This window comes from Heterodontus francisci, chromosome 22 (assembly GCF_036365525.1).
Source record: "Heterodontus francisci isolate sHetFra1 chromosome 22, sHetFra1.hap1, whole genome shotgun sequence".
NCBI lineage: Eukaryota > Metazoa > Chordata > Chondrichthyes > Heterodontiformes > Heterodontidae > Heterodontus > Heterodontus francisci.
Window position 1 is genome coordinate 77,137,621 of NC_090392.1, and position 17,180 is coordinate 77,154,800.

Sequence of the window (17,180 nt, forward strand, 5' to 3'; positions counted from 1 at the left end):
AGGTCACGAAAGACGTTGTAGAAATGCAAATCTTACTCAGCTGTTGGCATAAAACTATGGGGCTGTTGGCGCTTTTTCAAGTATCGCCTATTTCAACAACAGAACATTTATCAAATAGAACATTTATCAATCTGCTTTCTGCATCATTTGTTCTGTAATTTATGTTAAGGTAATAGATCAATAAAGGTGAAACTGATGAAGCAAAAAATTTTGAAACAAATGGAAAAATTAATCACAAGCTGGTTGGGCTCATACAAAAACCTTGGAGAGTTCCTTGGTCAATACAGCAAATTTAAAAAGACCCATTTCAGAATGACCTGATGTGATTGGGAGGCTGCAGGGAAGAACACTCCTGGATTGGATTCCAGGTCACCTTTGATCACTCTTTAACCCAATCCTGCCCAATAACGTCAACCTGAAAAATACAGTATTACAATGTATTTACAACATAGAAACAGGCCATTTGGCCCAAATGATCCATGCTGGTGTTTATGCTCCACATGTGCCTCTTCCCACCCCTCTTCATCTCACCTTATCAACATAACCTTCTATTCCTTTCTTCCTTATTTACTCCTCTCGCTTTCCCTTAAGTGTATCTATGCTGTTTGCCTCAACTACTCCTTGTGGTAGCAAGTTCCACATTCTCACAACTCTCTGGATAAAGAAGTTTCTCCTGAATTCTTATAGGATTTATTAATGAATAACATACATTTATGGATGATGTTATATATTATAGTGCTGAGGATGAGGAGCGAGGCTGGGGTGACAGGTGACTTGTCGAGAGTGAAGGCAAGGGGTGAGGGTTGAGAGACAAGTGTCAGGCTCACCCCAGTTCACCAAGTGAAGCCTGGGGCATTTTATCTCTTGGGTCTCATTTAACTAGATCGGCCACGACATCCCACCTGAACCTGGCATCAATGCCATCAGGCAGGCAGGCTACCAATGGTGGGAGTGCAGGGGCGGGGCAGTTGGAGGTGGAAGGTTGGTAACCTTACACCTGCTTGGTGCAAGGACCTCCCAGACTGGTCTGAACATGCCTATTAAAATAATGCATGGTGAGAGCGCAAAGAGGATAGGGTGAGTAAGTCGCTGTGAATATTTTAACTTCCCTTCACACTCCATTCTCATCGGGCTGGATTTGGGTGGCGTTAAAATCAGGCTTACATGGAGCATTAGATGCTCGTTTAAAGGCCCACAGATTCCCATAGTTTCTGTTGTCCTAGGATTGATGAATGGAAGTGCTGAGTGGTGCCTGTATTGGGTAAGGGCCAGGGTCAGCCCAGTCTAACAATAGCTTACTTGATCAGATAAAAGCGATGACATTCCTCCGTTACTAGTTACCTGTGCAACTGTTAATTTTTAACTTTTCCATTTGGAACTGAAAATATCTGCCAGAGAGTTTGTTGCTGAATCCATCCATGTTTATCATGAATATCTTCACGCACCACTGTAGTTTAATAGCTGTGCAGCCTTTGGTAAAAGAGGAAGTATTGTATAATGTGAATCATTTCAGCTATGGTTCAGTGGGTAAGACTCTAACCTGAGTCAGAAGTTCAAGTCCCACTGCAGAGAGTTGAGGGTATAATCCAGGCTAAATAAGCCCAGTGCAGTACTGAGGGAGCGCTGCACTGTCAGATGTGCAGTCTATCAGATGAAACATTAAACAGAGGCCCCTTCTGCCATCTCAGGTGGACATAAAAGGTCCCATGGCACTAGAAAGAAAGACCTGCATTTTTATAGTGCTTTTCATGACACCAGATGCCTCTGTCAGGTAAGCCGCCACCTGCCAAGAATGAGGAAAATTAATTTCACCATATGAACATTGATTTTAAACTGCTGACGGTGAAGAAAGAACATGCTTTAAAAAACAATTGGAGACTTTGGCTGGAGAGAGACACTAGCATATCAGTGGACAAGTACTTTAAAGGACAAAGGAGCTATTCCCTGCTCCAATTTAATCCACAATGGACTTTTGATTACCAGACGTTGAAGCATTCCAGATTAACTACTAAAATGATCGAATACACAAACTGACGTGGTCGGGCCAGTTTGGTCACATGACTGATTGTTGGAGTTTTTCAAATTTGAGCTTCCAACAGGGAATTTGAAATCAGAAAGCACTTTTCTCCTGGACTGAGAAGCCCTCTCTCCTGTCTGCTCTCATCTCACTCTCACCAGCTTCGGAAACCATTGAAGACACATGAACCCCAAGAGAGAAAAATCTCCTACAGCAAACAAGGGTTAAGAAGAATACTGGGCCCCAACGAAAAGCAAGACTACTTACAAAAGGACTACAATGAGCTTGAAGCACAGTAAACAAGAAACTCTTCCGATATTGCCTCAAACCTCTCCATTTTATTTTTCTTCTCTTTTCTGTCTCTATTTACATGTGTGTGTATCGCGTGTGCTTGCTAGTGTGGGCACATTGTATATCTGTTAACCGTATTAGAGTTTAAAGTTTAATAAATTTCACTTTTCTTCTTCAAACCTAAAAAAGCCTGTTTATGCTCATTTCTTTGCCTTATAATTGGAAAGTGGTGAACAAGGATTCACCAAATGGGAGCTGAAAAACACAGTGTGTTTAAAATTAAACCCTGTTACAATAAAACCAGGTGAAGACAGTAGAATTCCCCGAGACACCTTTCTCACTTGGTCGTAACAGGAATTTGGGTGCTTGCGTCTGGAACTTTACTCACAGACGAACGAGAGAAATTGGCAGTGGAAAGCCAAATTGTTCCCAATCAAAAAGAGCAAATTAACACAGGTTTTCTTGTGGTTGCGTGTGATTGAATACTATAACATGTCTGCAACTGAAGCGAGTAGCTCTGCAAGCCAGGGTGAAGTAACTTGGGATAAGTTAAAAGCACTGTCTATGGAGGAGTTGAGAAAAATGGCTGAGCAGTGTGGGATCACTGTATGTGGCAAGGCTAGGAAGCCTGAACTCATAAGACTAATGGTCAACCACTTTTCCCTTGAATCTAAAGATGCAGAAACAGTGTTAGAAGCAGACCCAGACAGGGTACTGCTAGCAAAGATACAATTGGAACAAAGGAAACTTGAATTAGAGGAAAGAGAGAGAGACAGACAAGAAAAAGATACAGAGAGGCAGAAGAGGGAGAAAGAGAGAGCCTTCCAGAAGGAATGTGAAGAAACAAAAGGACAGGAGAAAGAACGAGAGAGAGAGGAGAGAGAGAGAGAAAGAATATCCTGGAAAGAATGCAAAGAAAGAGAGTTAAGGCAGCTTGAGGTAGCTAGGGGGCGACAGAGTAACCCCAGTGAAAGCATGGCCAATATGGAGGAGCAGAATTCAGGGCTGGGTATGAGATTGCTAAAACTCACTCAATTAATTCCAAAATTCAATGAGGAAGATGCGGAAGCGTTTTTCGTGTCTTTTGAGAAACTGTCAAGGCAGCTAAAATGGCCGGCTGAGACCTGGTCTCTTTTAATACAAAGCAAGCTAACTGGAAAAGCCCATGAGCTTTATTCCTTGTTGCCAGATGAGAGTTCATCAAATTATGAACTGACCAAAAATGCTATCCTTGGGATATATGAATTAGTACCCGATGCCTATCGCCAAATGTTTAGGACCCTCAAAAAGCAAGCTAATCAAACTTATCTGGAGTTTGAAAGAAGTAAGCAGCTGGCTTTTGACCAGTGGCTGAGGGGTTTAAAAATACAGCTCAGCTATGAGACTCTCAGAGAAGTAATCCTGTTAGAGGAATTTAAAAACTCTCTCCCATTCTCAATAAAGACCCATGTAGAGGAGCAGCAGGGTCAGAGAGCCCGGCAAGCTGCCATTCTGGCCGATGAGTTTGCTTTAATTTTTAAGTCGGTTTCCCAGGGGAGAACCTTTCCTAATCAGTCCCACAAATTCGAAAAGGACAAAGGGTGGGAAGGTGATATCCACCAAGGCAGCCCTGGAAAAGAAAGGAAAGCAGGAGACACAGGGGTCCTCCTCCAGCCAAAAAGGAAGGTGCTGTGAGCAAGAGTGAGACCCGGAAACCTGTGGGCTTCCATTGTAATAAGGCAGGGCATTTAAAAGCTGACTACTGGAACCTAAAGGGGAAACCGGTAGGGTTAATCAAAGCACACCTGCTCAGTGAAGAAGGGACCCTGATGGAAAACACAGAACAAGCTGTGGCTTTAACTGCAGTAAGAGTGCAACTCAGGAAGCTTACTACGGTCAGTGCAGAAAAAGTTAATAGGATTCCTGAAGGTTATCGGGTTTTGTGTTTGAAGGGAAAGTAACCCCATATCCCTCGAGTGGGCCAAGCAAGCCCATAGTGATTCTCAGAGACACAGGGGCGACTAGATTTCTTTTACTGGGAAAAGGCCTGACCTTCCCCCCAGAGAGTGCAGAGAACACCAGAATGGTGGTGATGGTATTGGAGGGCAGTGTATGCCTGTACCTGCACCTGGAGTGTGACCTAGTTTTGGGACCGATGACTGTAGGGATTGTCCCTAGTTTGCCTGTGGACAGGGTTGACCTGCTCCTAGGTAATGATCTGGCAGGGGTGAAGGTGGTAGCTCCCCCAGTAGTGAAAGAAAGACCCTAGGAGATCAGAGAGACAGGGCCATGGCAGGAGACGGTCACCTGTAGAGTCCCTGAATGTGTAGTAGATCAAGCCATGATCAAACAAGCTCCCCCAGAGGAGACTGCATTGGCACTGCAGGCAGATGACCATGAGGTCTGCCTGTCCGAGACTTTCTTTGGAAAGTTAGGAGACCCAAGGAATGTATTAAATAAATTTTCCCTAGCTGAGGCTCGGCAAGCCGACCCAGTGTTGCGAGAGTTAGCACAGGCTGCCCAGTCTGAAAGTGAAGCAGAGGGAGTCCCTGATTGCTTTATTTAAAGAATGAGGTACTGAAGAGGAAATGGAGTTCTCCTCACAGACCTGAGGGCAAGAAGTGGACAGTAGTTCACCAGTTAGTGGTGCCACAGAGGTACCGGGGAGAAATATTAAGAAGGGCCCACGAGACTACAGTGGCTGTACATGCTGGTATACGAAAGACCAAAGCTCGCATAAGACAGCAGTTTGACTGGCCAAAATTCCACAAAAATGTGGTGGAGTACTGCAGGAGTTGCCACTTGTGCCATTTTGAGGGGAAACACCAACCTACAGTGAAGCCTGCACTCCTAAGTCCTGTATCAGTGTTAGGAGGACCCTCCAGCAGAGGGCTGGTGAACTGTAAGGGATGCCCGCCAAGAACAAAAGGGGACAGGCAGGCACACGGCTGGCAAAAGGTTAGACAGGGAAGGGGAAATAGTGACCAAGAGGACAGGTTAAAGGAAGCCCAGGAGGAATCCCGGATGAAAACCCCTACTGTTTGGTCAACCAATCCCAAAATATTTGAAAAGTTAGACCCCACATCCTCCTATGTAAATGCAGGCTCTTGAAGCACCCCACCAGAGTTGCTAACAGCATTTATGTGAACCTGCAGAGACAAAGAGAGACCTCTAGGGGACATAGGAACTGTGAGAGAGATGCCTCACCTAGTCGAATGCCACAGGAGAGTGCAGCCAAGTCTACACAAATACCTACAGGCAGGAGTATCCCAGAGAACAAAGGGGAGAGTAACAAAGAATCCTACCCAACAGTCAGAGGAGAAGGGAACGACCCATCCCCTGAAGTCAAAAGTCTTTGTATGACGCTGAGAGTTTGGAATAGACCCACCCACTACTAACTCTCCTGAGAAAAAAAGGGAAAATTAAAGCAGCCCTGGTACCCAGAAAAGACCATTTTTAATAAGCTTTAAGATTGTTGAATGAATGGAAATGACTGAGAGAAATGCATGGTTTTTCTTTCTGCATCTTATATTTCTCTCAAACCCTGCAATGAAATGTGCCATTTTTCTTCTAATTGCATTTCATTCCCCCGGGTGTGGAGGTGACAGGCAAGCCCCCACCTGCCAAGAATGAGGAAAATTAATTTTGCCACATGAACATTGATTTTAAACTGCTGATGGTGAAGAAAGAACTTGCTTTAAAAAACAATTGGAGACTTTGACTGGAGAGAGACACTAGCATATCATTGGATAAGTACTTCAAAGGACAAAGGAGCTATTCCCTGCTCCAATTTAATCCACAATGGACTTTTGATTACTGGACATTGAAGCATTCCAGGTTAACTACTAAGATGGCCAAATACACAAACTGACGTGGTCGGGCCAGTTTGGTCACATGACTGACTGTTGAAGTTTTTCGAATTTGAGCTTCCAACAGGGAATTTGAAATCAGAAAGCACTTTTCTCCTGGACTGAGAAACCCTCTCTCCTGTTTGCTCTTATCTCGCTCTCAAAGCTTCGGAAACCATTGAAGACACATGAACCCCAAGAGAGAAAAATCTCCTACAGTGAACAAGGTTTAAGAAGAATACTGGGCCCCAACGAAAAGCAAAACTACTTACAAAAGGACTACAGTGAGCTCGAAGCACAGTAAACAAGAAACCCTTCCGATATTGCCTCAAACCTCTCCATTTTATTTTTCTTCTCGTTTCTGTCTCTATTTGCATGTGTGTATTGCGTGTGCTTGCTAGCGTGGGCACGTTGTATATCCGTAGGCGTTAAGTGTATTACAGTTTAAGTTTAAGGTTTAATAAATTTCACTTTTCTTCTTTAAACCTTAAAAGCCTGTTTATGCTCATTTCTTTGCCTTATAATTGGAAAGTGGTGAACAAGGATTCACCAAGTGGGAGCTCAAAACACAGTGTGTTTAAAATTAAACCCTGTTACAATAAGATCAGGTGAAGACAGTAAAAGACCCCGAGACACCTTTCTCACTTGGTCGTAACACCTCAAAACACTTTCCAGCCAATGGAGTACCTTTGAAGCCTCGCTCCTGTTGTAATGTAGGAAAACATGGCAGCCAATTTGCACACAGCAAACCACCACAAACAGCAATGTGGTAATGTCCAGATAATATGTTTTGGTGATGTTGAATGAGGAATAAATATTAGCCAAGACACCGGGGATAACTCCCTTGCTCTTTGACCAGGATTTGGTCCTGTCCTAGCGTGTCCTGATGTGCCTCGGTTTTGTTTGATAATTGCTCTTGTGAAACACCTTGGGATGTTTTACTGTGGTAAGGCATTATGTAAATGCAAGTTGTTGTTTTTGTTGTTGCTTATCTGTACTCAGTTTCTATCCATCCACTTGGTTTTTTTGACCATTTCATTAGAATAAACTTTTCTCCTCCCTCACACACTGTCCCACCCAGCAACTGGTTTAATATAGTTTCTGAATCCAGATAATTCATGAAGATTAGAATCACTCGGGGTCCCAGTTCAGATCTCTGGGGCTCCCATTAGTACGTCTCCTCATGTCACTCTCCTAGTCAGGCCCTGCTGCTTCGAATTGAATCACTACCTTATCCAACGGTAACTTATATCTAGTTATCAATGAATCTTGATTTCAACTGAGTAAAGATGCAGGAAGTAGGAACAGCTACAGTGTCTGCAGAGCTTAGAGGGAGCAAGACTGTAAAGTCTAGGTAGCATTAATGAAATGGTAAAAGATAGAAAGGCAGAAGATTGCAATGGGGGGTGGAAAGAGAGATGATAGGATTACTGTATCGGACAACAAATTCTTTTCCAGGATGTGGGTGTCACTGGCAAGGTTGGCATTTATTATCTATTCTCTAGATGCCCTCGAGAAGGTGGTGGTGAGCTGCCCTCTAGAACTCTTGCAGTCCGTATGGTGAAGGTGCTGCCACAGTGCTGTTAGATAGGGAGTTTCAGGATTTTGACCCAATGACAATGAATAAATGGCTGACATACGTCCAAGTTCGGTTGGTGTGTATGATGAATTGCAAAGTGCCTCCCAAAATATAGAGCTAGTCTGTGCGCTTTGCACAGAGTTTGCAAGCTTTGCTTAGACTGATGGTGCCCCAATGAGCCTTTACAAAACTGCCATTTCCTGCCAACATTTTAAGGTACAGAGTTCTGCATTTCCTATTATGTTAGTGGCCACTTCCTGTTTATCAATTTTTATCAGAACTTCAAAGGGGGACAAAAATAGAGTTATAGTCTTTTTTGGCACATGTTTCTAAATGTGCTTTAAATACTAGAGTTTAAAATGGAGATTGCTCCCTCGCTAGATGACATATTTACATTGTGGTTATTTACATTACATGATTATTCACACTGCGTTGCATAATTATTCAGATCACGCAATTATTCACACTGCATCATACCTTAAATATTCACTCCCTCCACCATTGATTCACAGTGGCAGCAGTGTGTACCATCTACAAGAAGCACTGCAGCAATGCACCAAGGCTCCTTTGACAGCACCTTCCAAACCGTGACCTCTGCCACCTAGAAGAACGAGGGCAGAGGCGCATGGAAACATCATCACCTGCAAGTTCCCCTCCAGTCACTAATAAAAATCGCAGGATCCCAAGTCATTAGAAAAGAATTTGACTTATTCAGTCACCAGAAACAGATAGCGATTGTGCAGACTGTGAGGATATTGAACTGTTCTGATTAGTCCGGACAGTAACAAGTAATGAAAGACACATTGACCCTTACATTCTGTTATCTTTTCTTTTTTTCTAGATTAGAGATACAGCACTGAAACAGGCCCTTCAGCCCACCGAGTCTGTGCCGAACATCAACCACCCATTTTATACTAATCCTACACTAATCCCATATTCCCAACAAACATCCCCACCTGTCCCTATATTTCCCTACCACCTACCTATACTAGTGACAATTTATAATGGCCAATTTACCTATCAACCTGCAAGTCTTTTGGCTTGTGGGAGGAAACCGGAGCACCCGGAGAAAACCCACGCAGACACAGGGAGAACTTGCAAACTCCACACAGGCAGTACCCGGAATCGAACCCGGGTCCCTGGAGCTGTGAGGCTGCGGTGCTAACCACTGCACCACTGTGCCCTTTCTCCCCTTCTCTTGTGAAGACACTGACACAAGTACGGATCCACAGGCATGAGCAGCCCTCCAGTACGTCTCTAATGGGTAACCCTAGGCACTGACTATCACGCGACCATTCAATCATTCTGGCCTCTTGTACATCCCCTAGTCCCTTCAGCTGCCTGGGCCTTAAGCTCTGGAATTCCTTCCCTAAACCTCTCCGACTCTTGACCTCTCTCTCCTCCTTTAAAGTGCTCCTTAAAACCTATCTCTTTACCCAAGCTTTTGGTCACCAGTCCTAGTATCTCCTTATGTGGCTCACTGTCAAATTATTATTTCACAATGCTCCTGTGAGGCATTTTGGGATGTTTTATTGTGATCAAGGTGCTTTAGAAATTCAAGTTGTTGTTGATTTGTATCCTCTTGGGGACAAGAAGAAAGTTGCCGGAGCTTTGGGGCAAGTTAGGACGCGGGCAGCAGAATGTTGGATGACCTCAAGTTGATAGTGGATGAAATTGGGAGGCCAGCCAAGAGAGCATTAGAATCGTTCTATCCAGAGGTAACAAAGGCATGGATGAAGGTTTCAGCAGCTGAGGCAGGGGCGGAGTCGGGTAATGTTACTGAGGTGGAAATAGGAGGTCTTAGTGATGGAGCGGATATGTAGTCCGAAACTCATCTTGGGGTCCAATGTGACACTAAGTTTGCGAACAGTCTGGTTCAGCCTTAGACACTTACCAGGGAGAGGGATGGAGTGGTAGCAGGGACTGACAATGGCATCAGTCTTCCCAATATTTAGTTGGAGAAAATTTCTGCTCATCCAGACAAGCAGTCTAATAATTTAATAATTTACTGTCAGTGGAAGAGTCAAGAGATGTGGTGATGAAGGAGAGCTGGGTGTTGTCAGTGTACATGTGAAAACTGTATAAGGTCTGTTGTTGTTCCTCTACAGCTGACACAAGCCAACACAGCTCAGACTGGCTCGTGAAATCCATGAATCTTCCCAATATGTATGGCTGAGCGTCACATGTAAACAGCTCTTACACAAACTGCCACATGTACTTACTTTGGATACAGTTCAGAGAAGGTTCACTAGCTTGATTCCTGAGATGAAGGGGTTGTTTTATGAGGAATGATTGAACAAGTTCGGACTATACTCATTGGAGTTTAAAAGAATGAGAGGTGATCTTATTGAAATATATAAGATTCAGAGGGGGCTTGACTGGGTAGATGGTGAGATGATGTTTCCCCTCGTGGGGGAATTTAGAACTTGGGGGCACAGTTTGTCTCCCATTTAAGATGGAAATGAGGAGGAATTTCGTCTCTGAGAGGGTCATTAATCTTTGGAATTCTCTACTCCAGCGAGCAGTGGAGGCTGGGTCAGTGAATATATTCAAGGCTGGGTTAGACAGATTTTTGATTGACAAGGGAGTCAAGGGTTATGTGTAGAGGGGTACCGGCCGGAAAGTGGAGTTAAGGCCACAGTCAGATCAGCCATGAGCTTACTGAATGGTGGAGCAGGCTCGAGGGGCCGAATGGCCTCCTCCTTCTCCTATTTCTTATGATTATGATGTACAAAGTTTGGATTGCTACACCGCTGTGTCCTTTATGCTTCTGCTTTTATGATTGCAAGCTGAAGTTGTCTAAGGCTTCTGTCCATTGTTGGATGTATAGGTTGCAGGAAGTGAGGCAGAGGGTGAGGAGGAAGGTTAGAGTCAGGATGTACGAGCTTCACTTTGTACAAACTCCAGGGTTTGTTCCCCTGCACTCAAACATTATGGATTTGCAAAAAAAAAATGCAAATTGATTGCAAACTTGCTTCGTATGTTTTACTTAACGCTAGTAATCAATCTAACTCCTCCATTGAAACTGAGTCTAAAGTGACTGGTGAAGGAGACTTGAAGATCATTGGAATAGACCAGTTGGGCCGATTGGCCTGTTTCTGTGCTGTAAATTCTAGATAATATTATGTAAGTCTCCTCCAGCCTTTCCTCATCTAAATCTACCATTGTAACTCTCTATTCCCTTCTCCCTCATATACTTGTCTAGCTTCAATATGTCCATTTTAACTGGATTAAACACTGTGTGCATAATTTTGACTTTGATTCCATAAAACAGGTGATAGTGATTCTATAATTCAGCTGCCTGTTATACACCAATCTCACTTTTCAATTCCACTGAATCATAGAATCTTACAATACAGAAGGAGGCCATTCGGCCCATCATGCCTGTGCTGGCTCTTTGAAATAGCTGCACAATTAATTCCAACCCCCCCCCCACCCCACCCCCCCCCAACCTTTTCCCCGCATCCCTGCAAATCTTTCCCTTGCAAGTATTTATCCAATTCCCTTTTGAAAGTCACTATTGAATCTGCTTCCACTGCCCTTTCAGGCAGCGCATTCCAGATCACAACAACTCACTGTGTAAAATATTATTCATCTACTGTTTGGTTCTTTTACCAATTACCGTAACTCTGTGTCTTCTGGTTACAGAACCCTCATGCCAAGCCATGTAATGACTTGAATGTCTGTGGCACCTTTTACAACCTCGGGATGTCCAAAAGTGCTTTACAGCCAATTAAGTACATTTTCTGAAGTATAGTCACTGTTTTAAGATAGGAAATACAGCAGCCAATTTGCACACAGCAAGGTCCCACAAACAGCAATGTGATATTGACCAGATAATCTGCTTTCGTGATATTGATTGAGGGATAAATATTGTCCAGGACACCAGGGAAAACTCCCCTGCTCTACTTCAAAATAGTGCAGTGGGATCTTTTACATCTACCTGAGAGGGCAGAACGGGCCTGAATTTAATGTCTAACTTAACATAAGGATGTAATAGGACAGGTGACCAAAAGCTTCTTAACGGAGGAGAGAGATTTAGGGAGGGAAATCTCTCTCTTCCCAACTCTCTCCCTACTTCTGCTGCTTTCTTTTTCACTCTTTCTCACTTCCTCCCCCTCACTGTCTGACTTTCCTCTGTTTTCCGTGTTTTGATTATTGCCAGTGTTTTACTTCTCTGGTTACTGAATGGTGGGAGATGTCTGTCAAGTAAACACACACGAGGTATGTTTACCAGTATTGTGTGTGTGAGGCGTTTTCGACTGAGAGGTTGTTGTTTGCTCATGGGATGTGGGCGTCGCTGGCTAGGCCAGCATTTATTGCCCATCCCTAATTGCCCTCGAGAAGTTGGCAGCGAGCTGCTTTCTTGAACCGTTGCAGTCCATGTGGTGTAGGTACAACCAAAGTGCTGTTAGGGAGGGAGCTCCAAGTTTTTTTTAAGAGATACAGCACTGAAACAGGCCCTTCGGCCCACCGAGTCTGTGCCAACCAACAACCACCCATTTATACTAACCCTACAGTAATCCCATATTCCCTACCACCTACCTACACTAGGGGCAATTTACAATGGCCAATTTACCTATCACCTGCAAGTCTTTGGCTGTGGGAGGAAACCGGAGCACCCGGCGAAAACCCACGTGGTCACAAGGAGAACTTGCAAACTCTGCACAGGCAGTACCCAGAATTGAACCCGGGTCGCTGGAGCTGTGAGGCTGCGGTGCTAACCACTGTGCCACCCAGTGACAGCAAAGAAACGGCAATATAGTTCCAAGTCAGGATGGTGTGTGACTTGGAAGGGAATTTGCAGATGGTGGTGTTTCCATGCATTTGCTGCCCTTGTCCTTCTAGGTGGTAGAGATCACGGGTCTGGAAGGTGCAGTCAAAGGAGCCTTGGTGTGTTACCGCAGTGCATCGTGTAGATGGTACACACTGCTGCCATTGTGCACCAGTGATGGAGGAAGTGAATGTTTAAGGTGTTGGATGGGGTGCCAATCAAGCTGGCTGCTTTGTCTTGGATAGCGTTGAGTGAGTGAATGTGGCTAAAATATTGTTGCCACTAAACACACTTGTGGAAAGTCAGTGATTGCTACTGAACAATTCTGCTGTATATGGAGACCTGGGATCTACTCCTACAGCAGGTGGGGGCAGGGTAAAATAGGTGTGGTCTGCACACACCTACATTCTTCATCCTTAGGCTCTTGTTTTAAACTCCAGGGAGCATAGACACAGCACACCAACACCCCAACATCATGGGGCACCAGAATATGCCTTAATGCCTTTGACTTCAAATCTCAGGAAAATCATTGCAGGCGCAGACGCCGCACCCGGAGAGAAGAAACAAAACCAAACCAAGAAGGGTCGTAGAGCCACATAGGCCCAAAAGGAGGCCATTCAGCCCATCGGTTCTATGCTGATTCTCTGTAGAGCAATCCATTCAGTCCTATTCCCTTGCAATATCCCCCTAACCCTGCAAGTTTATTTCCCTCAAGTGCCCATCCAATTTCCTTTTGAAATCATTGATCGCCTCACCTTGTACCACCCTCGTAGGCAGCAAGTCCCCAGTCACTACCACTCACTGCGTAAAAAAGGTTTCCTTCACATCCCCCCTTGCATCTCTTGTTCAAAACCTTAAATCTGCGCCCCTCCAATCGTTGTACCATCAGTTAATGGGAACAGCTTTTCTTTGTCTACCTTGTCTAAACCCGAACGCAAGTCCTCACATCTTGTGTGCAGTCAGTTACTTTTAATTTCATTCTGGGAATGTTGGCATGTTGACATCTACAGTACTTTGCTCTTGTATTCGTGTTTAATTCACCACCACTTCGCTTCCAGATATGCTCACCTTAAAGAAGTTTTGCTTCTCTCTCCAATGAAATTTCTGTTTGCATCTCCAAGTTCTCTCAGTTCTGATGAAAGGTCACTGACCTGAAACGTTAACTCTGTTTCTCTCTCCACAGATGCTGCCAGACCTGCTGAGTATTCCCAGCATTTCCTGTTTTTATTTCAGATTTCCAGCATCTGCAGTATTTTGCTTGAGATTAAATGACCAAAGGGATGATGGTACAAGGCAGAAGAAGGTGGAGATGGGACATGAAAAAACACAAACATGGGTCTAGAGGAGGTAGATGGGGGGCAGCTGGGGGTGGAATTTGAGACACAAACAGATCAGCCATGATCTTACTGAATGGCGGAGCAGGCTAGAGGGGCTGAATGGCCTACTTCTGCTCCTAATTTGTATGTTCATAAAATCAATACCATCAGCAGCCATCTGAAAAATGGGGGCAGAGGTTATGATCTGAAATTGTTGAACTCAATGCTGGGTCCGGAATGGCTGTAAAATGCCTGATTGAACAACGAGGCGCTGTTCCTCGAGCTTCATTGGAACAGGAGGCTGAGGACAGAGGGGTCAGAGTGGGAGCGGGAAGAAGAATTAAAATGACAGGCAACAGGAAGCCCAGGGTCACAATTACTGAGTGAACGGAGGTGTTCTGCATAGCAGTCACCCAATCTACGTTTGGTTTCCCCAATATAGAAGAGACTGCATACAACCATCATGGTCTCAGTATTGCCTGGTGTAAGGAAAAAAAAAAGCCAGGAATCTGGCTTGTTATAATCCCTGCTGGAAAATAGCATGTGTTTTGGGAATGTGGTTGGCTAGATTGGTATAACCTGCACCCACACAGGACAAGTACCCATTTGGGTAGATTATATTAGGGGGGATAGAATCATAGCATTGGAAGCCGCCATTCAGCCCATTGTGTCTGTGCGGGCTCTCTGCGAGAGCAATTAAGCTAGCCCCACTCCCCCGCCTTTTCCCCACAGCCCTGCACATCTTATCTCTTCAGATAATTATCCAATTTCCTTTTGAAAGCCTCAATTGAATCTGCCTCCACCACACTCTCAGGCAGTGCATTCCAGATCCTAACCACTCGCTGCGTAAAAATATTTTTCATGTCGCTGTTGCTTATTTTGCCAATCACCTTAAAATCAGTGTGCTCTGGTTTGCAATCCTTCTGCCAACCGGAACAGTTTCTCCCTCTCTACTCTGTCCAGACCCCTCATGATTTTGAACACCTCTATCAAATCTCCTCTCAACCTTCTATAAAGGAGAACAGTCCCAGTTTCTCCAATCTATCCACATAACAAAGGTATCTCATCCCTGGAGCTATTCTGGCAAAATTCTTTTGCACCCACTCTAATGTCTTCACATCCTTCCTAAGGTGTGGTGCCTGGAATTGGACACAATACTCTAGTTGAGGCTGAACCAGTGTTTTATACAGGTTTATCATAACTTCCTCGTTCTTACACTCTCTGCCCAGATTCAGGCACGGAGACAAAGTCATCCAGGAAAAAACACTGATGCACAAACAAAATTTTATTTTAATTTTATCGCCTGTCAATTGCAGAATTTGTCGCACTTGGAGTTTTCTATGTCATTAAATCCCAAAATGAACTCAGTCAGCTTAGGCCTATACATACAGTTCCAGTCCTTTGGAATATTGCTACAGGGTTTTCCAAAAACACATTAAAAAACAGATTCCATACCCGTATCCAAAGCTATTTGTTCTTCCCTTTTCAATTATGTTTTAATGCTTTCATACCTCAATGAGTTTGGCAAACCCAGAAAATAATCCTGAAATTTGATGGTATGATGTCCCTTTTGGTCAGAAAGAAAGAGTTAACATTTCAGTGCAATAACCTTTCAGATGAAAGGTCATTTGCCCTGAAACATTAACTCTGTTTCTCTCTCCACAGATGGTACCAGACCTACTGAGTATTTCCAGCATTTTCTGATTTTATTTCGGATCTCCAGTACCTGCAGCATTTTGCTTTTGTCCCTTTTGACATTTGTCCTGTTGATCAACAACGAGGAGAAAATTACTCGTCAATTAATATAATTGTATTTTTTAAATCAGTGAGATCAAAATTAGATTTAACGGGGTGATGTCAATGGGGAGTCACAAGAGAGAGTTCCAAGGGGAGCATGGCGTCAGCTGTGATTTTGCACTCATTGATTTTAGGGGGTGTAAAATCACAGGGTTCTGCATACCCCATATCCTGACGTATGTTAACTGGGAATGCTGCCGCCGCCCCCCCCCACTTTGGAATCATGGGATCACCCCTTAAATTTCTTAGGAAGACTGAGGCTCAGGGGGTAATTATGACACTGAATGATTGTGAAAAACACACAACATTGGATCAATTGCCAGTTTTCATTTACATAGAATTACAAAGTATTTACAACGCTGAAACAGGCTGTTCGGCCCAACAGATCCATGCTGGTTTATGCTGCCCATGAGCCTCCTCCTGCCCCTCTTCATCTAACCCTACCAGTGTAACCTTCTACTCTTTTCTCTGTCAGGAGTTTATCCATCTTCCCCTTAAAATATATTTGCCTCAACCAGTCCCTGTGGTAGTGAGTTCCGCATTCTCTCACTCTCTGGGGAAAGGCGTTTTTCCTGAACTCCCTCCTGGATATTTACTGCAGTCAAATGGAAATGGAAATGAAAATTGAGCAGAGATGTGTAACTGGGAGGTAGATCTGATATTATCCATTTTACACGATCCCTCAATATCAAACCTCATCCCAAAACGCCAAACAAGGCAATGAGATTAAATGTTAAATTAATTTCTCGGACTGAACCAACACTGCTCAGTAATCCACAACATTTGGGACACATGTTGGGAAGTGAATCAGCTGAAAAATGTTTCTTCTGCTGCTGTTTAAACCCCAGTTTGTTATTGCTGACCATTTCTTGTGTCCTTATGAGAAAGTAAATAATTCGTTGAATAGAAATTATGAACTGAAGTCTTCGAAAGACTGAAACGGGATATGGAAAAACAAAAAACTGAATGACAATTTTTCGCCCAGACTAAAACTAAAATTTAAAAAAAAATCAGACTAAAGCTTAAATTTTTCAAATGCACTACCCTGCTAACATCTGAGGCGCATCAGGAATTCGGGTGCAAAGAATCCCACAGAGTTTTCGGAAAACAAATAAAAGAAAAACCCTGGGGTCACTGATTCCTGAGCCCGAATTCCCAGAGATCAGAGGTCAGTGTGAGGAGCCCAGTTTAGTAAATCTAACCTGGAGCCTCCTGCTCTTTCCCCAGAGCTCTGTAACTTTTCCTTTTCAATTTTTTTTTTTTTATTTCCAAAATATACTTTATTCTTAAACATCTGTAAAAATTACATTGCCAGACAGTTTCCAAACAGCACCAAAAAATACAAACATTGCAAGGGAGATCAGTTTCCTTCAATACTATCTAATTCCCTGCTGAAAATTGCTGTTTCAGACAGTGTATTCCAGATGAGACTGCTGTTATCTCTCTCCCCAATACACCTCAAAGACACTCTAAACTTTACATAAGAACACAAGATCAATTGAAATAGGTGCAAGAATGGACCATTTAGCTCTTACAGCCTGCTGCGCCATTCAATAGACTCGGTATAATTGATTTTTTA